Source organism: Mustela nigripes, chromosome 5 (genome assembly GCF_022355385.1).
Source record: "Mustela nigripes isolate SB6536 chromosome 5, MUSNIG.SB6536, whole genome shotgun sequence".
Lineage (NCBI taxonomy): Eukaryota > Metazoa > Chordata > Mammalia > Carnivora > Mustelidae > Mustela > Mustela nigripes.
In genome coordinates this window covers 40,929,749-40,954,902 of record NC_081561.1, presented here as the reverse complement: position 1 = coordinate 40,954,902, position 25,154 = coordinate 40,929,749, and the positions used below count along the sequence as shown (strand labels likewise).

Here is a 25,154-nt window from a genome sequence, read left to right as displayed (position 1 = left end):
ACATCTATATCTATATATTTATATTTAAACAGTTTATTTATTTATTTGACAGAGAGATAGAGCCAGAGAGTACAAGCAGGGGGAATGGCAGAGGGAGAAGAAGAAGCAGGTTCCCCATTGAGCAGGAAGCTCAATGTGGGACTTGATCCCAGGATGCTGGGATCATGATCCAAGTTGAAGGCAGACCCTTAACCAACTGAGCCACCCAGGTAGCTCTGTAGCTATATTTTTCAATGCTTGGGCATTCATAACTATCATAACTTGGGCAATAAAAATTGTGGTGTTTAATATAAAAATTTTCTTTTTCTCAATGAACTTTGGGGGCAAAATTCTACTTTGTCTTATATCAGGATTCTAATTCCTGCTTCTTTATTTTATTTTGGAAAGCCATTTGGGGTACTTCTATCAATCCTGTTGTTTTAGCCTTTTTCCCACTACTTTTTGAAATCCTGTATCTTGGAATTACCATAAAATTTGTTTTTGCTTTGTGAGTTAAGACTATTTGATATATTTATATATCTAGTATGGCTGGTCTCAAATCTTTTTAATGTTATTATATTCATTTTGAGTTTTCCTGGTTTGTGTATTTTTTTCCTTTGCCTTCTAAAAGGGTTTTGGGGATGCCTGGGTGGCTCAGTGGGTTAGGCATCTGACTCTTGATCTTAGGTTAGGTTTTAATCTCAGGATGTGAGTTCAAGTCCCATGTTGGACTCCATGCTGGGCATGTGGAGACTACTTTAAAAAAATGTGTTTTTCTTTCAGGAATACTGATTATTTTTCCTTTATTTGTAATTATTTTTCATCAAAATCAAGAAATATGAAAAACACTGTTTATCTCTCTGTATTCTTTAAACACTTTTTTTCAAGATTACTATGAACTTTATTAAATTTCAAATTGTAATGTCCAAGACAATGTCCAGATAAATTATTTAAAAAGAGTTGAGCTAGGTTCCTCAACCAAAAATAAATATAAATAAAGAACTGAATCCCATATTAAGACAAAGAAATGAAAATGAAATTAAAATTATCATCTAAAATGTTAGGCAATAGTAAAGATGAAGTGCCAGAAATAAGTCTACAGAGATATATGCAAGATCTCTATTGATAAATAATAACATTTTGTGGAGAGACTTTATTTAAAAAAATGAGTGAACAAAAAATAATATTCTTAGTTTGGACAGCTCAATATTGTGAAGATACCAATTTTTCTCCAAAACATTCATAGTAACACAACTTAGGATAGCAGCACAGTGAAAACATGCAAAGGTCTACTACTGACAGGTTGGGTATAAAAATAGTGGTGCTTTCTTGCTGTGGAAGGATAACCAGTGGTGAAGCTCAGCCATTCATGCTTCAGGCACCTGAACAGACTCAGTGTGCAGGAGTATGGTTCCTTATCCTCTCTTCAGGATCTACAGGGTAGAGAAGAGACAGGGTCCTCTATAAGTTCAGAAAGCTCCTGAGGTTGGAGTTCTTGTCCACAAAGTCATTGCCTTCTAGCTACTCAGACATCATGAGGAAATGGAGGGTCCCCCAAAAGGTCTCGGGGAGAGAGTTGACTTGCCATGTCAAGGAATCACACAAAGTCTGCAAAGGGTTCTGAGGTGAAGCTAGGGCTGAGACAGGGGAAGATAAGGTCCCTACTAGGCACTCTTCACAGGGGCTCCCCAGGAGGTGGCTGTGTTGGAAACAGAGAAGGGGCTGGAAGACTTCCAAGGGGCTAGGCAGAGGGATTTGCATAAATCTACTACTCTCTATCTCCCCCTACCCCTCACTCTGGAAACAGAGGACATGCTGGGGCAGCAGCTCTGGGGCCCTTGCCTAGCTCAGTGCTAACTTTCCAGCCTCATCCAATGTCCAGACCTGCGATTGTTGAAGTTGTTGTTACAGCTGGTTGTTTGCTGCCTTGAGTATTTAGCCCCCAGTGCTTGAACCACACCTACACTTGGCACTTGCTCTTCTCAAAGTGTTTCTTTGGTTCCCACTGCTGTTCATTGCTGTAGACTGTACTCCTAACACTGCTGCTTCAAGGGAGACATAAGAATGGTGGGGGGCCCTGGAGACATTTAGATTCTTGGATCCTTATTCTTGGTGTGTTCCTTGTGCATGTGATTCTACCCACAAAAGCTAGAGTTCATATCCGACCCTTCATCTTGTACCCACCCTGCAGGCTCTGGATCGATCTCTCTCTCTCTCTCTCTCTCTCTCTCCATCATGGTATTTATTTATTTATTTTTAAAATTAGACCACTTTTGCTTAAATATATAGAATAATGCAGTAGTGAAATCTGAATATAAGTAGAAAATTTAAATGGTATAATTAACAAGTTTTATAAACACATGTGTTTTAAATATAACTTAATAGGTTTTTATTCCAAACTTCTACATATACCTTCCACTTGTTTGATGGAACAACTGCCATGAGTTTGAATTGGAAGTATATCACAAGAGTGGAAGTGTTCATCAACAAGTTAATGTTTTAATTTCATATTTTATCAGTTATCTTCTCAAATGTCTAAAACTTTTCCTTGCTATCACATTGAGAACATGACTGTTTTAATATATCATTTATTTTGACATGACATAATTTGGCAGGGATTTTACTTCTTTGGAAAGAAAGCTTTCTAAAATTGTAACATTATTAATTATCTTAACTTGTGCATCAATCTCACTTGGATGACATATTGACAAGGGAAATGCTCAGAGGACATGGGGATAATAGAAGCATCTATGAAGGAGACACAGTGAAAATTTTGGCACCCATAATTTTAAGATAGTCCACAAGATTTCTCCTTCCCACTGGACAGACCTGTCTAATTGTCTCTCTTTGAGTAACAGTGAGACATATAAATAACAGGGGATATTTCCATGATCAGGTTGTGTTATATGGCAAAGGGTAAGTGATTTTACAGATGTAATTAAATTTCCCAATTAGTTGACTTTAAGTTATCAAAAGAGAAAGGGTGCCTGGAGGGCTCAGTTGGTTGAGCATCTGATTCTTGATTTTGGCTCAGATCATGATCTCGGAATCATGAAATTGAGTGCGTGTCAGGGGGCTCCCCAAGGAGCTTGAGACTTTCTATCCCTCCCCCAGTGCTCTGTCCCTCTCTCTCTGTCTCTCTTTCTCTCTCAAATAAATAAGTAAATAAGTAAGTAAGTAAATAAACAAACAAAAAAAACATATATGTATTTTTTTTCCTAAAGTGTTATCAAAAGGGAAATTATCATGAATGAGCCTAAACTAATGATCTGAGCCTTTTACAATAAGTTCTAGTTCCAAAACAGAAAAAGTTGTAAAAGTTCATAGCTGCACAAACTTCTTCTTTGTTAGCCTTGAAGAATCAACCTTCCATGTCATGCAGATCACATGACATGGAATGGCAGGTGTCTTCAGTTACATAGCTGTAAGAAAGCAAATTCTGACAGTGAGTTTAGAAGAGGAAACCCGAGTACCACATTCGATTGCAGACCCATCCAATGCCTCAAATATAGCCTATTGAGACCCTCAGCAAAGGACCACCTAATCTGTGGAATAAATCAATTGCATATTCTGAAGAATAGATATTTGTTGAATTGATGTACTTTCTATTAACTTTGCTCTTGTCAGTCACAGGAAGAAAGACTACTAAAGGAGGTCTCAGATTTTGTTTGCTTCCACAAAATAACCTCCATTCAGATACTCAGGATCCATTCTTTCCAAATTTATATCATAACTTTCAATTAAGGAACCTGGTGAGAATGTGAATTCAAATTACATTATAGTTCTGAAGCCACAGAATTAAATTTGTTGTCTACTTTTTTAACTGCATTACCTTGGGAATAAAAAGAAGAAAATAATTAATTCTGTTATAGAATCTCTGGGGGTCACCAATGCCTCCCTCAGCTTAATTTAAATCCCTAAGATATTAATTTGTTTTTTAAAAATAATTATTTGACGTTAGAAAGAGCTCAAATAGAGGTACAATACTTCATATTGATTGTGGAATTTACCCAAAATATTGGTATACAATTGTTCATAGTATTCCTTTAGAAACTCATAATTTTTTCTTGCTGTGTATCTCACTTATGCTTACATTTCCAGAGTACTCTGTGTACTTTCCTTTATATGCATCCATTGTCAAATAATTATAAATATAATAGCTATACTGTATATTTTAACAAGAATTCAGTTATTTCTTATCAGTTAATTAATCTGTATAAACTTTGGATTTAGTTTATTTATTTATTTATTTATTTGATTTAAGATAATATTATAAAAATAGCTCTGTTGTCTATAAGAATATCCTCCCCTTTTCTGAAACACTGTCACTTTTTTTTTTTTTTAAGTCAAGCTTCTCCTCTTGTGGTAACTGACAATTTTGTGAACTATTGTTGGCATTCTCTACCTTACAGAGAAGAGAGAGATGGTAAAAGCTATGAGTTTGAAATGAGTTATTCTTGGTTCAGTGAATACATGTGTACTATTTAGAGCAGAAGATACAATCAGAGTCAACAGAAGGCTACTGAATAAAGCGTAATTTACTTTATTCTTCTGTAATAAAGTCTGGGATAGAAATGCTCACAGTGCCCATTTCTTCACTTGGTGGAAATGTAAAGTATATTGGAGATAGCTTAGAACAAAATGAAAACACACATTTCTGCTGATGTAATAAAAGTAGTTTGGAAATCCTTTTTAAGATCCACAATTTTAATTGTTTGTTTGTTTCTCTCTCTTTAAAAAAAAAAAAAAAAAGTCTTACTCATTTATTTGACAGAGAGAGACACAGCGAGAGAAGAACACATGCAGGAGGAGTGGGAGAGGGAAAGGGAGAAACATGCTTCCTGCTCAGCAGGGAGCCCGATATGGAGCTCGATCCCAGAATCCTGGGATTATGAGCTGAGCTGAAGGCAGATGTGTAACAACTGAACCAGTCAGATGATCTTGTTTCTCTTTCTTAATATTTCCTTTTGACTTAATTTAATGAAGTCTGATTTAGGTTTTTTGTTTGTTTGTTTTTTAAGTTTGGTTCTTTGTATTACTGTTTAAAAAGTTTTGCCAAGGGGCGCCTGGGTGGCTCAATGGGTTAAGCCTCTGCCTTCGGCTCAGGTCATGATCTCAGGATCCTGGGACAGAACCCCACAGCAGGCTCTCTGCTCGGTGGGGAGCCTGCTTCGCTGTCTCTCTGTCTGCCTTTCTGCCTACTTGTGATCTCTCTGTCTCTGTCAGATAAATAAAGTCTTAAGAAAAAAAAGTTTAGGCAATGCCAAGTTCACAATGATAATATCATGTTATCTACATGCTTTGTAGATAACCTTCACATTTCTATTTATATTTTTTTAAATTTTATATGAGGTACAGAAAACAATTAATTATTATTATTATTGTTATTAAAGATTTTATGTATTTATTTGACAGAGAGATCACAAGTAGGCAGAGATAAGCAGAGAGAGAGAGGAAGCAGGCTCCCTGGCTGAGCAGAGAGCCTGATGTGGGGCTTGATCCCAGGACCCTGAGATTATGACCTGAACGGAAAGCAGAGGCTTAACCTGCTGAGCCACCCAGGTGCCCCTCATTATTATTTTTATAAATATATATATCTCATTAGACCCAGAGCAGTTTAATGAAAAGTTTAGATCTTTACACTTCAGGGCATGTTTTCATTAATCGTGTGACTGTAAATTTGTGGATTTATTTCTGAACTTTCCATTCTATACGATTTGTCCCCTTTTCTATATTTGCATTATTCTCCCACTCTTCAATACAGGTATCTCCTGCTTTTTGAAAGTTCGTATTACATCACTTCACCTTTATGAAAGACTTAGTATCTGTTTTTGCCAAATTAAAGATCATTTTAAGAAGAGGACTTTGGGGGCACCTGGGTGGCTCAGTGGGTTAAGGCCTCTGCCTTCGGCTCAGGTCTTGATCTCAGGGTCCTGGGATAGAGCCCCGCGTCGGGCTCTATGCTCAGTGGGGAGCCTGCTTCCTCCTCTCTCTCTGCCTGCCTCTCTGCCTACTTGTGATCTATCAAATAAATAAATAAAATATTAAAAAAAAAAAAAAGAAGAGGATTTTGACTTTATCAAAAAAGCTGAAAAGCAAAACGTGTTTAGTGTTTATTTTACAGTGAGCCCTTACAGAGGCAACATGTACCCAGAGCAGAGTGGCCCCACCAGTCTCCTTCCCCTGGACTACACTCAGCATCTCAGCATCAAGCAACCCTAGCTTTGAGTTGTGTCTGTGAGCATCTGTGCCTCATCTCCATTTATTATGTCATCCTTTAGCAACCTGGGTACTAAAGTATCAGAAAAGCCTAAGAGAAGTTGCTTTGGAGGTCTGGGAATGCTCAAAAATTGCTCATCTAGGGGAGCCTGGGTGGCTCAGTCAGTTAAGCATCTGCCTTTGGCTCAGGTCATGGTCCTGGGATCCTGGGATTGAGCCCCACATCAGGCTCCCCACTCAGCAGGGTGTCTGCTTCTCCCTCTGGTCCTCCCCCCTCTCCTGCTCTGTCTTTCTCTCACTCTCTCAAATAGATAAATAAAATATCTAAAAAAAATTGTTCATCTAAATTAATGATAATGGCTTCTTTGCCATTTTGGCTTAAGGAAGGTTTCATAGAAACATTCTACTTTCAGATAGTAGGGGATACCTATATTTTCATAATTCCATCTTAGATACTTTTCTACTCCCCAAGAACTTTGCTCAGTTTTTTTTTCTCCTTGTTGGTTGCATTTATTTTCATTTTTAATGCTGTTTTACTGGGGGAAAAAAAGTTACAATTTTTCTTGTAGAGAAATTTCTTTTTTATAAATCTTGTAGAGAATATTTTTATACAGACATGCTTTCAGAATTTTAGTGAATTTCAAATTTTAGATTGACAGTTGTTTTCACTCAGTCTTTTAAAGTATTTTTCTATGATATTCTGCTTTTATTCTTTATTGTGCATGATTCATTTTCAGTTTGCTGCTTGCTCCTTTGAAGTTAGGCTGTGGACCCATCAATGCCAACTGCTTTTAATATAGTCTCACAACATTTTCATTTTCAGTATTTTTACTATCTTATGCCTATATTTGCTTTTTTCGTATCTCCCTGATACATTGAGAGTACTCATCCTGAATTGCCCTTACCCTTGTTTGCCTCAAGGAAAGACAAGTTGAGAAAACCAGGGGCTACCCTCTCTGCCCAGTACCCTACTTGTAACACATAATGTCACTTGAGAGAAGTGGGCCATTACCTTATCCCCAACTCCAAAGTCGTGGTATAGATAGTTTTGTTCAGGGGAAGGTGTAGATCTTAAGAAGAGAGAGATCAGTAGCCGTCCCTAAGTGGACTGACTTTATTTCATACAGAACTCAAGGAAATTAAAAATCACCATTGAAAGAAATGGGGATTTGGGTTATAAGCAACTAAGAGGCAGATAGCTCAATGATAGTAAAAAGTAAAAATGTAGAAGAACTAGAATTTTAGCAGAGAGAATCTGGAAAATAAGCAGCTAAGAAAAGTCTTCCTAGGCGTTAGAACAGGCCTCAAAGAGAGGTCTCAAGGTTACCCATGCAAAAGTTAATTGGGTCAGACTATGGAACAATTTATGTCTCTGGACTTTGTCAAAGCAGTAATCAAAAAAAGCAATCAGCTGGCTATTTGAGGGCTAAGAGCTGAGTGTGATGTCAATAGATGCAAATCAGCTAAAAGCTTAACAGGTCAAATCAGGGAAAGAGAACATCAAAGAGAACCCTGTGAAAACCAGTACCATCCTATGTTGATTGTGACAATATATTAGAATGCACCCTGGAAAGTGCTAGAAGAAGCTGAACATTTCAGCAGAAGTAGACTTCACTGAAAGAATCAACCCATCAATAAAGCAAATAACATGAAGAGCATCAGGAAGCTCCAGAGGAGGGTGGGGATTAGTATACAGAATTACTGAAAGTCATTCTCTGAAATGAAAAAAGTCACATGTGCAAGGGAAAAAAAAATAAAAGTATTCAACAAAAACTGCCTCTGAGAGAACTCAAATGCCAGATTAAACAGTTATTATTAAAAACTAAGGGACATGTTTTTATAGCAGTAAGGAATATATATCAACTATGTCTTATAATTTAGAGACTATAATATAGAGACTATTAAAAATGTAGAAAAAATATGTGGAAATTCTGGGGTTTAAAAGTTTAATAGGCAAGATGTATTCATTAGATTACTCCTTTCTGCCCATGGATGCCACTGAATAAAGATCATTAAAGTCTTCCCTCCTGTCCCTGTTATGTCTAAGGCAGAGTCTCCCAAAGAGCTTACACAGGTTTGAGCTTTTAAACAACCAATGAGAGCCTAAGCAGTAGAGAAGTCATTGACATTCATACTAGGAAATGACATGAAGACTTAGTGTAGACTTTCATTTTATATAAATATGTCTTCAGTAGTATCCATGGCACAATGACTGTGTGGTAATGAGAGATCCAAACACCCAGTGCTTAAGAGGTTTGGGGTCTGTCACGTATGCCACTTGTGGAGGAGGTGGATGAAACCATGAAACCAAGGCCACACAAGGTGGATGGAAGAGTTGTAAAACCACAGAAGGCTGTCTCAAGAGAAGACTCTCAAAGACCTGGTGCCTACATAACTGAAAAAGATTTCTGTTGGTGGTCTTAAAAATAGATACTGAAGAACATGTTCTAAGAGATTAATATATTATGGAAAAATGAAAGTGATTGAAATCATGATTGACCAAGGCAGTGGCAAGAGGCTTTGCTTTTGTAACATATGATGACTCTGTAGACAAGACTGTAATACAAAATACTGTACTGTGAATGACCACCACTTCGAAGTAAGGAAAGCTCTACCTAAGCAAGAGATGGATAGTCCTTCATCCAGTCAAAGAGGATGATGTGGTTCTGGAAACTGGTGGTTGTGGAGGTGGTTTTGATGGGAATGACAAATTTGGTCACGGAGGAAACTTCAGTGGGTGAGGTGACTCTGGTGGCAGTTGAAGTGGTGGTAGATATAGTGTCAGTGGAGATGGTTATAATATATTTGGTAATGATGAAAATAATTTTGGAGGTGGTGGAAGCTATAATGATTTTGGCAATTACAACAATCAATCTTCAAATTTGGGGCCCATGAAAGAAGAAATTTTGGAGGGAGAAGCTCTAGCCTCTATGGTGGTAGAGGCTAGTACTTTGTCCAACCATGAAATCAAGGTGGCTATGGTAGTTCCAGCAGCATCAGTAGCTATGGCAGTGTCAGAACATTTTAATTACTAACAGGAAACAAAGCTTAGCAGGAGACAAGAGCCAGGGAAGTGACAGGGAAGCTATAAGTTAGAGCAAATTTGTGAACTCAGTCAACACAGTGGTGGCAAGGGCCTAGCTGCTACAAAGAAGACATATTTTAGATAATACTAATGTGTATATGCAAAAAACTCAAGGGTTGTATTTGTGACTAATTGTTTAAGAGTTTATTTTAATTTCTGTTCTGTGGAAAGTGGAAATCATTCCAATAATGGGTTTTAATGTAGTTTGTTTTCATTTTGTTGTTTTGTTTTTGTTTTTATTTGCATCCCTGCTATTGATTGCTAAACGTTATGGTCTGATCATGACACTGAATAAATATGTCTTTAAGAAAAAAAAGTTTAATAGTCAAGAAGAAAAATTCACTGAATAGGCTCAATAGTAGATTTGAACTGGAAGAGAAAAATATTGACATTTTAAGAGATTATGCAATCTTTAAGAATTCTCTCGAAGAAAAAGAAATGATATAAATAAAGAGAACTTTATAGAAGTACAAGACATCACTAAGTGTACCAGCATATCCTAATGAGTATCAAAGACAGGAGAGAGAAAAAGGATAAGAAGAATATTTGAAGTTATGATGGATTAAAATTAATTTGATGAAAAATAATGTCTAAATACAAAAGGCTCAATAAACTCTAAGTAAGAATAGATTTGATGAAAGAAGTAGAGTTGTAAACTAAAAACCATAAATAATTGTTGAAAGAGATTAAAAAAAGAACAACTAAATTGAATGATAATCCATAACATGGATTAGGAGATTGATTTAATACTAATAAAATAATGATATTCTCTAATCTTATCTAGAGAGTCAATGTAATCCCTATCAAAATCCCAGATATTTTTTGGTTTTGTTTTTGCTTTTTTTTTTCCCAGAAATTGTCCAACTACTAAAATTGGTAAGGAAATTCAAGGGGCCCAGTATAGGTCAAAATAATCTTGGAAAAAAAAAAAAAAAGAGAGAATATACTTGGAGGACTCACATTTCCCAATTTCAAAACTTAGTACAAAGCTATGGTAATCAAACCAGTGGGAAAATGAAATTGGGCTAGACTTACAGGTCTGTGAAATAAAATTGAGAGTGCAGGAATAAACCCTAAAGCCTGTGATTAAATGAGTATCAACAAGAATGTTAAACTGTCAAGACACATCTGGATTTTTGTTTTCAATTCAGGCATAACAATATATATGGAGATCAATGTCCAGATTGCTCCTGGGAAAGGGAATATGCATCCAGAGAAAGATCGTGAAGCATCTGGAAACCTAATTACATAAAATGCCTGTAGTAGGTAAAGTTGTGAAGTCTTGTTTAAAGAAGAAAATATATAAAAGTTTTGGGAGAGCTTTCTTTAAGTATAAGAAAGTTCATGGGACTTAATTTTTAATTGCATGTAAAAGTAAAAGTACAGCGTACAGCAAACCAGCACCCATTTGAAACGATATATTTCAACCTTAGAAAGGGTTACAAGGGGCACCTAGTTGGCTCAGTCCTTAAGCGTCTACCTTCGGCTCAGGTCATGATCCCAGGGTCTTGGGATCAAGCCCCACATCAGGCTCTCTGCTCAGCAGGAAGCCTCCTTCTTCCTCTCCCACTCCTCTTGCTTGTGTTCCCTCTCTCACTGTGTATCTCTCTATCAAATAAGTAAATCTTAAAAAAAAAAAAAAAAAAAGAAAAGAAAGAAAGGGTTACAAGATGAAATACACTGTTTATCAGGAGAATGTTCAGGAAGAGTCTGATTGACAACTTGCCATGGATAATATAGAAGACATATTTATATAAAATGAAAGTCTACACTAAGTCTTCATCTTCCTTCATTGTATAAATGTCAATGACTTTCTCATTCAAGTGTCTTTTTATACCTACATCTTTATTGATAAATAAGAACTTTGAACTAAAGTGTTATAAAGCTAGATGATTATGAGGAAGAATGTGTTTATTTGCCTTTCAATTTAGTAGGAAATTATTTGATAGATTATAATGAAGTATGTAACAAAAAAGTTGGACTTGACCACATATTCATATTTTTGAAAAAAATATGTATATTTTTAACCACACACATGCATTATTCCATTTCCAGTCAAATGATTAACATCATATTAATAAAAGCTTAATCTTTAGCTACTTCTCCAACATTGCTCTGAGACAATTTTGGCCTTTGCATGGTTTGAAAAGAGGTGATATTTACCTGATACATTGGACTTTAATAAATAAAAATATTTTGCATAATAAATAAGTCCCTGGAAAAAATTTGCAAATAGCATCCCCAGCTGACAATAGAAAGTTCAGTCAATTAATTTTCCAAATAGGAACTGCCATTGAATATAGTCAATGGTAAGATCAAAGTCATTAATTTAAGAAAAATTCAAAGACTAGAAGCATTTTTTTATCTTATTTTCTTTTATGATCTTTTCCCTAGATAATTTCCCTTCTAATTTTCTTCACAGATTAGGTTCTCTGAATGGTATCTGAATTATAACTGTGACTTAATAAATTTTGGCTTTATGCCAAAACCCAATGAATATACAATTAGAGCAAAATATTTAGAAAAGAACCTATGTGTTCAATTTTTCACTTTGTTTTGTTGCACTGATTTTAGAGAAAATTAAAAAAAAAAGTATGAGAGAAAAACAGGAGATAACAAAAGCCTACTTATCTCTTATATCTGTAGAAAGATACATCCTACTGATCCTAATTATGGCATAAAACAATTATTTGTGATGAGAGAAAGTTTTTTGTTTGAAATGAAGTAGGAAGGTATCTTGTCATATCAAGACTTGTTGCTTGATGGCAAATGCTTATTTGAGTACATGCTACAATAGCTCCCCTTCCACTACCAGCATGTAGTTAGCAAGAATAAGGAAGAAAAAATTATTTTAACTCAATTCTCTACAAGCCACTTACATAGAACAATCCAATTAAATGCTATTAATTCAAGGTCTGTAAAGAAAAATACGGACAATGTATTAGATGTGTCAGACAAAGGAGGATGTAGAGATGCCAATCACTCTTCTTTTTAATCCTCCACTATTTGACCCAAGACAGTGTATGGTCATGGTCGTGACAGTCTCCTTCAGGAAGAATGTGGACAGTGACAGATGTAATGTTTAAGATTCTTTGAATATGGCTTGAAGGGCACTTGGGCCCCTATTAAGTTATTTGTTTACAAGGAAGAAGTCAAAGTGGCTCATTGGGATTTAGTGAGTTAGAGAAAGAAACAGGATAATGAGGTACATTAAAGGGTTACAAAATCTCAAGAAAAGTCTCTTCCTCTGGGCTAAGAATATTTTACATTTTACTGAGGCAACATAGAAGAAATTTTATTTTCTAGAAACTATAGATCCAGTCAAAGTGTTATTCTGCAATTTTTTAATTTATGGATTCAAAACAACATAACATCGTCACACTGATTATACTGTATGAACATATTGCTAATAAAACGTATTTCTTCTTTTATGTATATTATAGTTTAGCTTTTGTGTGAAAACCTAAATATTGGATCTGGCCTTCAAGAAGGATGATGTGTATTTAATATTTCTTATAAAATCTCATAGAGGAAAATTAGATGGTGGTTATTAAGCCCAATCTCAACAGTCCTATCTTATTAGAGGCAGATTTAATGAAAAAGTCCACTATATTCATTTATAGCATTAAGTAGCAAAAGGGACCAATTTTGGAAAAAACTTGATTAGTAGAAACTTGGCTAGTATTATAGGATCCATTAATTGAAATAATGAAAAATGCACATCTCATTGAGACTTACCTGAGAACTATCACTAGCAAGCAAATGTTAACTTTATCCTGATGGGGAGAGAATAAATTAAAGGTATAGCTTAAGCCCCAAATTCTTGAGGCAAATATAGCTTGCTCCCAATTCGTAGAGTGTTCATTTTGATGATAGGACCTATGTATGTATGTATGTATTTATTTATTTATTTATTGCCCAAGTTGGTTACATTGAGAGCAAAATCTTAGTACCCTTTTATTCATGGCTTTATCTCACTGATGAGAATAAAGATTAGTAAAATTACAAACTAAATTTTGTGTTTATATTACTAATGATAAATTTGCTTTTTTACCGCTTCTTTTCCTATCACAGAACTTGAGTAGCTGAATGAGCTAGTCTTTCTTTGTATCTGATGTGATTTAAGAACTATCCTCTTGTGTAGAGTTCCTGGCATTGTCCATTAATTATATTAGATAACTATAGGAGACAGAGATTTTCATGGGTATTTAGTAAAAATAAAATTAAAACAGAACAAAGAAATAAATCTCTAAAGGAGATTATACAACTTCAGTGCATCTTAAATAAATAGCATGCATTTAAATATAAAATCTTAACTAAATACTTAAGCCAAAATAAATAATTGCATAAAAATGGAATCCATTTTCTACATGGGTTTGTAATGGTTGCTCCTGTTCTGGCTGGTCTTTCTCTCTGGACCCTTTCTTCCATCTAAGCCTTAATACATTTAGTCACTTTACCAAATGCATACATGCTGGTAGTCAAATTGGGAAGAAGATAAATATAGTCAATGAACTTAAGAAATAAGACATAAATAATACATAAGTCCATTAAACATATAGTGAGAATTAGGTTAGAACAGGCTCATGAGGGACTTTCTCCATGAAGAGATAGGGAGAATTCTTTCAGGAGCCATTAAAGGGATGCATGAGTTCCATAGGGGAAAAAGAAAAAAATTAAAAAGCAGAACACTATAGAGTAACTGAACAAAATCTGGTATGACTGTAACAAGAGGAGCAAGTAGGAACATAAGCAATGAGGCTAAATAGTAACTGAGTCTAGTTAAGCCAAGGACTTGTAAGGAAATATCTGATTATAAAGGAAAAATAAGATGAAGTACTTTGAACTGGTTGAAAATGTATTACTTATAATTATTTTTTACTATTAATAAAAAAGTAACATATTATTCACCTAACTTTATGAAATGTATTGCTTTGTATTTAATTTGATTTATTCTCTGTTTCCATCTATCTATTCACTATCTTTTCATCCAACAACCATTTCAACATGAATAAAATCTGGTGAATTAGAAGTAGTCTACAAACCGAGTAAAAAGGAACTTTTGTTTATGTCAAATATATCACATCTAAGTCTCTAAAACTAATTATTAGAAATGCAAGTTCCAGGAAATGATATCCAAGGATTCATGATCAATAATAAACAAAAATTATTCAAATATTTTAAAACAATTTATGAAAGTGAAATTCACATAACATAAAATTAGCCATTTCAAGCATTTGGTACATTCACATTGATGTGCAATCACCACTTGTATCTAGATCCAAAACATTTCCATGACTCCAAAGCAAAACCCTTTGAGTCACTACTCTCCATCCTCTGGTAACCACCAATATACATCCTATCCCCATGGATTTATCTATTCTGGATATTTCATATAAATAGAATCATGTGGTCTCTTGTGACTATCTTTTTGGAGTGTTTTGGAGACTCATCCACACTGGAGCATGCATCAATATTTCATTCCCTTACATGGCTAAATAACATTCAATTGTATGCATATGTCATAACTTGCTTATACATTCATCCATTGATGGAATTAGGAGCTGTGAATAGTGCTGCTATGAACATGCCTAGACATGTATTTGTGCTTGTTGAATTTTAATTTTTTTTAAGATTTTATTTATTTATTTAAGAGAAAGAAAGTGAGAGAGAGCATGAGAGAGAAGGTCAGAGGGAGAAGCAGACTCCCCATGGAGCTGGGAGCCCGAAGCAGGACTCGATCCCATATGGAATGATAGTAACACATACACACACAGAAATGTACACAAACAGAGATAGAAAGAGTAAAAATAAAAAGATTTGGGGAGAGAGTACTATCAACAAAATGGTAGAGTTTATAGCTCTTAGATGCCCACCCCTCTACAGAAACATGGAAAAAACAAGCAGGAACTCTCAAAAACAACATTTTCCTAACTCTGAAAAAGGCAAACTTTACAAAAAACAAGCAAATGCTGAATAAAGAAAAATGCATCTTAAAAATGTAAGAAATGGTAGCTTTTTAACTTCCTCTTTTTCCAGCCTCTGCCAGCTCAGCAGCACTCTTGAAGGTGACAGCCTGCATTCTCAGTGTGGGACCATGGTCTTTGGTCTTGAAGGAAGCAAAGTGTATCTTATCTGCCGTGTCTAGCTCTTCTAGAAGATATGTAAAGGACTGATGCAAAGCGTTCATCACTTTTTGCCTAAATTGGAACTCTCTGGAAGGGTAACAGGCATTGTTTGAAACCAGTGTGAGGTGAAGTAAGTCCCAACAATGACAAGTGTAAAAGATTATTCTTAAGCTTTAAGCACTAGTTTTTAAAACAATTTGGCAAGTAAAAAAATAAAACTCATCCACATTGGAAAGGAAGACAGTAAAACTATCTCATCATAAGTCATTAAGGAAATTAAAATCAAAACTATAATTATGTATAGCTTCACACCCAGTAGCATGGCTATAATACATTTTTAAAAAAGGAAAACAACTACTGTTGATGCAGATGTGAAGTAATTGGTCCTCATACATCACCAGTGAGAATAAAAGAATAGTCCAGCCACTATAGAAAACAAATTGTTAGTTCCTCAAATAGTTGAGTATAGAATTATCATATTAATTGCAGACCCTGAAATTCTTCTGCTAGTCATTTACTACAAAAAAATTAAAATTCAGGGCACCTGGGTGGCTCAGTTGGTTAAGCTACGCCTTCGGCTCAGGTCATGATCCCAGGTTCCTGGGACCAAGCCCCACATCGGGCTCTCTGCTTGGTGGGGGGCCTGCTTCCCCCGCTCTCTCTCTGCCTGCCTCTCTGCCTACTTGTGATCTCTGTCAAATGAATAAAATCTTAAAAAAAAAAAAGATGGACTGAAGCAGAATACACAAAAGACGTTAAGCAATCAAATTATTGAACTTTTCATGCATGTTTAATTCTATGAAAATAAAAGTTCATAACACATAAAGTTACAAATTCCTAAAATTTGGCTAAAATGGACAAAACTTAAGTAAATTACTAATCTTTATGTATGATACTTTAGATTTTTATGTCACCGATAACATTAACTAACCATTGTTGGTTTTTTAGTGTCCTCCATGGTACGTTTTGTGCACAGAAGGTTACTAATTTTATGATGGTTTTGAGATTAATACTTTAAAATTCAGTCCATTAAAGGTAGAAATCCCAAGTTATAATTCTTTCTTAAGATTTTCTTTTTAGTTTACAAATCTGATTTTGCCAAGTTAAAACATAGAAAAATATTAATAATCCCCATCAAATGGGAAGGGTTTACAATTTAATTATTTTTTTCTTAAACTTGGATTGACACTTAAAAATTAATGTATTTGACCTACATTTTAAGAACTCAGATATTTGCCTAACAAATTAAATCTTCCAAAGTACCAAAAAACTTGTATAAAACTAATAAATGAAACATAAATGAAATGAATATGATGTCTTAAGATTTCCTATATATTTCAATAGTACATATGATCATAATTTTAAAAAAAACTTAAAATTTTAAATCAATTACTCAAAAAGTGTATTTTTTTTTTAAAGACACATTTATTCAGCGTCATGATCAGACTATTACATTTAGCAATCAACAGCATGGGTGCAAAAAAAAAAAATCTACATTAAAACCCTTTGTTGGAATGCTTTACACTTTCCACAGAACAGAAACTAAAATAACCTGTTATACAATTAGTCACAAATACATTCCTCGAGTTTTTTTGCCCATACACAGTGTATTTTAAATTTGCATCAAAGAATAACTTATTATTCTAATGTGCCAACATTTTTTAAGTTTTAGAATAAACCATGCACAGAATATTTTTCTCCTCAAAATATTAAACTATAAGCTTCATTTATTTTGTTATCTATATAATGCATTTTAAATATTAACTTTTAAAATTCTTTTTAAAATTTATTTTAAAGATTTTATTTATTTGTCAGAGAGACAAAGAGATTATCCTTTATCATTTTCATATTCAATGAAAATACTACTGCCATTTACTGCTATATTATCTAACAAAAATGAATAGCAATCAGATTTCAACCTGCATTTCCTACTATAAGCAAGACCTTCAGTTTGTCACCAGAAATAAAATCAGAATAGAATAAAACAATCTGAAAAGGCCTTACAATTTATTTAGAAAGATAAATTCAAACACACAATAGTATAGATTTGGTTCTAGTGTTCTACTCAGAACTTGTTTTACTCTTGAAAATTTGACTTCCCTTTGCTATAAACAATAATGGTAAAAATTAATATCTATTAACATCCTTCCCCTCTTTTCACCTAAAAACAAATGCAGAGAACAGATTTTATGTTCCAAGAAATACATGTAGATGGAATATAGATTGAAATTTTAAAATATTCAATTAAAATACAATACATACTTCAGATTTTATTCTCTACTATTTTTTTCTAAAACATTTGATATATTTGAAACATGTATTTAGCTAACCTGTCACTAATGATCATGGATTATTGTAAATGACTCTTAGCAAAATATCACACAATTTAAGTTATATTGGCATTTAAAATTTCCGGGGAGGTTCAAATCAATTTGACACAATTATTTTGTAGTGATATTTCTAATAGTTAGTGGTTAATCTGAATCTCTTGACATATTTGATTTAACTAAAATTACATGTGAATAGACCTTTCAAATTGTGATAACTCATTAAAACTTGTGCCAGTGCAGCAAAAAAACTGAGGTCTACTATAAGCTATAGAAGGGTTAGAAAACACTTTCTTTTAAAAGAAAATAGGTGATTTCTAATTAGAATAATAGTGAGAATAACACATCAAATATATTTTATCATTTTTTAAAACACAGAAACATCTGAGGCCCCCAAAATGAAGATTCAGTTAATTAACTTAATTAAGTAAAAGCTTTAACAGATATAGGAAATGTTAGCAAGAATGAAGAAAAAATAATCTGTTTTATCAGTAAAAGAAGACTTTTGTGATAAAATAGTCTACAAGTAACTGGTTCTTTAATTGTTCTAAAGGTAGAGTACTCAGATCATGGGATCAAAGAAAAGCCCTTTATTTAATTTAATAAGCAATCCAGTACTCACAGCATAGAATCAAAAAAATTCCCATATTTAATTTAATGAGGTGGTTATTTCCATTCTCATTCTTCTTCATACAATTTAAGGTCTTCTGTCTATGGAAAAATGAAGAAATATTTTAAATATAAAAGTATGAATGACCATCTGGTTTGAAAAATTATGGGTATATGTTAGCTAAGATCCATATTTTATGCATTTATTTCTCAATAATTCAACAATTAAAACTCCAGTTTAATAACTATTCAAATACTATGTATCCTTTCTCTTACCTCATGTTTACTTTTGAGTTTTTAATAATTTATTTTTGTTACAGAGCAAATTAACTTGTATGTTAACTGCAAATATTAGTAAAGGTAGATGAGTGAAAAACATTTTAAATTGTAACTTTAAAATAAAATAAAATAATTTAGGTAATTCTAATATACAAACATGAAAACTTAATATTTTGATATATAATCTTCATATTTTAACCTGTATTTACATGCATTTCTAAACATAAATGCAAATATAAGCTTATATAGATATGTACAATGTTTATATATATACATAGAAAAATTACTTTATAAATGTAAACCATAATTTTTTTTATGAATTCATTGAAGACCCACTTTTCATTCATACTCATCTTTGTCATTGTGATTCTGGGGATCCTATAGACATGTGTTCTTGTAACGGTTCTGCTCCTTACCAGCTCCATAACATAGGATAAGTTTGAATAAGTTCATGTGCCTGTGAAATAGGAATAATAAAAATAATAGTATTTTCTTATACAGATGTTGTAAGAATCAAATGATATCATGGAAAAAGTACTTCAGACCATACCTATCCTTCTCATAATATTTACCTCCTCCTTGACATTTTTCCATTCTTCTTCTTCAAGAAATTTAAACATTTCCAATTGTTTATTCATTCTTAGTTCATCAAACTAATTATAATTTGATATTGATTATTGCTGTTATCATGTTATGTATTTAAAGAACTTGGAAAGTCTTAATGTATGTTATGGGAAAATTAATAACAGTAAAATTCTCTTTTATTAAGATCTAGTAGAAATTCCCCAGAACACTGTCTTTTTATTTATTTATTATTGTTTTTTAAAATATTTTATTTATTTGTTTGACAGACAGAGATCACAAGTAGGCAGAGAGGCAGGAAGATAGAGAGGAAGGAAGCAGGCTCCCTGCCAAGCAGAGAGCCTGATGCGGGACTCAATCCCAGGACCCTGAGATCACGACCTGAACCGAAGGCAGAGGCATTAATCCACTGAGCCACCCAGGTGCCACACCCAGAACACTGTCTTAACCTAATGTTTAAACGTTATTTTGAGGTAGATTTTTTTCTTTTTAATTTTAGTTATTGTTGATTGTATTAGATTTTCCACTTTTGGGTTTACTTTGATAATTTGCATTTCATAGAGAAATGTTCCACTTCAATTATTTTATTAAAAGTTAGCATTCTCTCAATCCTTCCTCATAAGTTCAACCTCTTGCACATATAAAACAAGAATCTTCTTACTAGTTATGGATATCCTGTATTTGTGGAAGAACACTATAATAAAAGAGCATGAATCCATTTTTTGATAATGGATTGCTTACATAGCTTTTAACACTTCTATACCCCTCTGCTTTTTTTTTGCCAGAAATTTGAGCTGATAATAAGAAATTTCTAAAAATTTCTCCTTTGTGTCTCCAGGAGACTCAAACCATGTTGCTCTTGAGAACCCTAAATCTGGCCCCCCATCTAACAACCATAAAAATCTCAAACCAAGTTTCATTTATTGCTGTTTCTCAAGATATTTTCAGACTAGCTTGAGAACATGCCCTGTTCTCCCACAAAACCTCATTATGTTAGTAATAAAGTTTTTCATACCATCTTTTGTGTGTGTGTGTCCACGTGTGCATGTGGGTAACCATTAGTCTTAGCATTCAAACCTGTTGGGGTGGAGTCCATCTTATTGCATCAGGATAGCCAAAATAAATTCAAATGTGATAGTCCTCTTATGAATAACCTCTTAATTTATCATAAATAACTTAAAATAGTTAATAAACTTATAAAAATCTCTTCATAATTAAGTTCACTCTGGAGTTTAGACACTCATATTAAGTTTACTGGGTATTTTATGAGATAAAGAGGATAGCATATTCACATATATGCTGTTATATGACTAAATAAAATCCCTATCGCTCCATTTTGTTCTCATTCCATTTTTTTTCTATAATGATAGATACTGAGTCCACATAATTTCAAGATTGTTTTTCTTTTCTAGACTCAAAATTTATCCATCTTCCTTGTGTAATTCAATTCACTAGGTCTCATCCTTCTAGACCTTTATCTCTAGTCAGCCTAAAGACAAAGGAATATCTTAACATGATGCTAAACAAAAACACAAACTAAAATGAAGACCTCATACTCAGATTTTTCTCCATACTGAGGATAAGGAATTTATGCTGTCCATGGCATTCTCCCTACCTCAGCTGGCTATTATGGAAAGCTGGGTTTTGAGCATGTTTTTGCACAAACACCAGACGGGCCTGAGAGAACAAGTATTGTGAATTTAGGGAACCCTTACATAATTGTTCCAGCCTCAGGATCAAGACCTTCCTTGATTTCCCTGAATATCCCATAAGGATTGAACATTTGAAGGATTTGCTATTCAATTCAACCTTTATCTCCAGATCCGCTGTCTCTTTCAGACAAAGAAACCATATATTTATGGACCTTCTTTTCCATGTGGCCATAATGTCTTATCACTTGTGCCTTTTTTCCTCTTATACAAGTGCTAGATGTAAAGACATGAAAAGAATGTACATTTGAGTTGTCCAGATCTACCATGTGGAAAGAGTAACTAATAAGGAAACATACACAGAGGAATACAGAATCAAAAATTGAGAGAGCAAAAAATCAAATATCATGCCATCATTTGAAACTCAGCACTCAGCTGTGTTCAAACCTGTCTACCACTAAATGTATCAATCAGATATTTCTGAAAAATTGCCTCAGCTTGTGATTAAATTGTTTTCTCAGTAGAATTAAAGTTTTAAATTTGCATTTTATGTTTTAAAGATGGTTTCTTTCCCGTACAGCAGAAATTCTATTTTTTTATATAAATCAGTCATATATCTTGAGAGAACATGTGTTGAATTAATTATATCTTGTGCCTTAAAATATGATAGGTGAGGTTTTTTTAAATTATGATAAAAAACCATTTGGAGTTTTGTAAATTGTAGATAATGCAGTAATCTTTATTTTCCTATTTCATTAATAAATAATGTGACAACTAATTACATCACTGCCATTAATTAAAGATAATTAGTGGAACATTTTTTAAAAAAATAAAACGTTAGGTGATGGTAATACAAACATGATTAAACAACTAAGTGTAACATATCATATTACTTCTATGTTTAAAAAGTCCACATGTGGGGCACCTGGGTGGCTCAGTGGGTTAAGTCTCTGCCTTCAGCTCAAGTCATGATCTCAGGGTCCTGAAATCGAGCCCCACATTGGGCTCTCCGCTCAGCAGGGAGCCTGCCTCTACGTCTCTCTCTGCCTGCCTCTCTGCCTACTTGTGATCTCTGTCTGTCAAATAAATAAATAAAATCTTAAAAAAAAAAAAAAAGTCCACATGTAACAGTGGTCTCCTAAAACTTTCAGGTGAAAGTAGAAGTGGCTTCTCTACTTATAATTTTACCTGTTTGAAATTGAGAGCCAAATGACTTCTTATAGAAAAAGTTCTAGTTTAATTATTTATTTATTTTAAGATTTTATTTATTTACTTGAGAGACTGAGTGAGAGAGAGAATGAGCAGGGATGGGGAGACAGAAGGAGAGGGAGGGAGAAGCAGGCTCTGCTCAGCAGGGAGCCTTAAATGGGGTTTAATCCCTGGTCCTGGCATTATGACCTGAGCCAAAGGCAGATGCTTAACTGAGCCATCCAGGTACTCCTTGGGTTTATATAAATACAGTGTTACTATTATTTCTATCTTTTAATAATTTCTACAGTTACAATGTATCAACTTACTCTTGGTCAAGTAGGAGCCACTGTGTTATGAGTCAGTCAGAAAAAGGAAAACCAAATTACATGAAATAAAACACCCTAAATACCGTAAGATGTAAGTATAAGGAATTAGGTACTTAAAGAATTTCACCACAACAATAAAAGTTCAGGATAAGAAACTTCTAACACACATTCAAAGAAGAATTAACACCAATTCTTTTCAAACACCTCAAAGAAATAGAAGATGATAAAACATTTCCAAACTCATTTCTTGAGTTCCCCGTTACCTTGAAAATAAAGCCAGATCAAGACATTACAACAAAATAAAATCACAGACCAATCTGTCTTTTGAGAATATATATAGAAATTTTAAATAAAATACTAGCAAAACCAATCCCACAGTACATGGAAAAGATTATACACCATTAACAAGTGGGTTTTATCCCAGCAATACAATGGTGGTTCAACATAAACAAATCAATGTAATCATATTAATAGAAGGGGAAAAAAATAACATGATCAACTCAGTTGATGTGAAGACTACAAAACAATGATGAAAGAAGATCTAAATAAATTGAAAGACATCCTGAGTTCATACACAGGAATACTTAATATTGTTATGATGTCAATACTACCTAAAATAATCTACACATTCAATGCAATCCCTATCATATTTCAAAACTTTCATTTGTAGAAATGAAAAAGCCAATCCTCAAATTCATGTAGATCTGCAAGGGACCTCAAATAACCAAATCAATTTTGAAAAAAAGCTGGAAGATTTTCTTTTCCTGATTTCAAAACACCATCCAAAACTACTTAAAAGAACATGGTATTGGCATAAGGCAAGAGCAATAGGATGGAACTGGCAGTTCAGAAATAAACACATGGATCTATGGCCAGCTGATTTCTAGTAAGAATGACAAGCTCACACAAGGGGGAAAGAACAGTTTCTTCAACAAAAGGTATTAGGAGAACTGAATTTCCATGCAAAAGAATGCAATTGATATCTACCTAACACATACAGAAAAAAATAACTCAAAATAGATCAATGGTATAAGTATGAGAGCTAATCTAATGTAGGAGTAAATCTTGGTGACTCAGCTTTAGCAATGAATTTTTATATATGATACCAAAACCAAATGGAAGTAAAGAAAAAAAAATAGATAAATTGGACTTTATCAAAATACAAATTTGGATATCAAAAGACATTATTAAGAAAGTGAAAAGACAACTTACAGAATGGGAGAAAATATTTGCAAATCATATATTTACTATCTAGAATATATTAATAATACTAATAAGTACTATTAACTTACTAAAAAAAGAACCCTTATAAATCAAAAAATCAAAAAGAAGAAAAACCTTATTTAAAAATAATCAAATGGCTTAAACAGATATTCCTACAAAAATCATAAACAAATAGCCAGGGGCACCTGGGTGGCTCAGACCTTAAGCTGCTGCCTTTGGCTCAGGTCATGATCCCAGGGTTCTGGGATCCAACCCTGGGTCTGGCTCCCTGCTCCACAGAAAGCCTGCTTCTCCTTGTCCCACTCCCCCTGCTTGTGTTCCCTCTCTTGCTGTGTCTTTCTCTGTCAAATAAATAACTAAAATCTTAAAAAAAATAAAATAAATAAACAAATGTCCAGTAATCACTCAAAAAGATATTTTAAATCATCATGAGTTATCACTTATACCTACTCGGATGACTATTAAATAAAATTAAAAAAACAGAAAGCAACAAGTTTTGATGAGGTTCTGGACAAATTGTAACCCTTGTACTCTTAATGACAATAGTACAGGCCCTATGGAAAACAGTCTGATGCTTCCTCCAAGAGCTAAACATTGAATTATCATATGGTCCAGTTATTCCACTGCTGGGCATATACCCAACATAATTTAAATCAGAAACTCAAATAAATACTTGTATATCAGTGTTCATTGTAGCATTATTCATAATAGTCAAAAGATAACATTACAAAATTCATTAACAGATGAATGAATAAACAAACAATGTGGTATATGTATGCTATGAAATATTATTTATTCATAAAAAATTATTTCAGAGACGAACCCTGAAAATACTAGGCTAAAATAAATAAGCCAGAAACAAAAAGTCAAATATGTGATTTCACTTACATGTGATATGTAGAAAGGTAAATTCTTAGAGACAGAAAATAGGTTAGAGATTGCCAGGGTCAGAGGGAAAGAGGTGTTACTGTTCGGTGGTCACAGAGTTTTCTTCTCTCTTTTGGGGGAGGGGCTGTCAAGAACTTTTATTTCCTGATTTAATCTATTTATTTATTTATTTAAGATGTTATTTATTTATTTGACAGAAAGACACATGAGGAGGGTGAAGGAGGGGCTGAGGAACAAAAGGAGAGGGAGAAGTAAGTTTCCCACTGATCAGGGAGCTGGGTGTGGCACTTGAGCACAGGATCCTAGGATTATGACCTGAGCCCAAAGCAGACAATTAACCGACTCCATCACAGGCACCCCTATATCCTGCTTTTAAAATTGTCACCATCATGGACTTCTTAGATTCTTCTGTACCTTTGTCCCAGTGGCTCTCAGTGGTAGCTCCACATGCAGCTGCTCTCCTGCTTCTCCCTCTGCCCTTCTGGTTGCTCACTCATTCAGCCCGAGTTTGACCGATCAATTTGCTTTGTCCTTCCAACCTGTGGGAATAAGAACTGGACTTTTCTGGCTGGTGGAGTGTTCCTCATCAGCCAGTGTGCAAGCCCAGCCTATTACTTATTAATTCAGCTTCCTCTTGGTTTTTGTGGCTCCAGCGTCTTTCACATTCT

The 25,154-nt window shown here is 34.0% G+C and overlaps 1 long non-coding RNA gene across 1 annotated transcript; it reads right to left on the bottom strand.

Annotated features, from left to right (window-relative positions):
• Positions 1-853: 853 nt before the first annotated feature.
• Positions 854-25,002, bottom strand: LOC132017226 (uncharacterized). The gene is made up of 4 exons (XR_009404205.1): positions 24,901-25,002; positions 18,963-19,083; positions 18,361-18,449; positions 854-1,412 (listed from the first exon to the last, which is right to left on the bottom strand). It is a non-coding gene; the product is annotated as an uncharacterized LOC132017226 (long non-coding RNA).
• Positions 25,003-25,154: the final 152 nt, after the last annotated feature.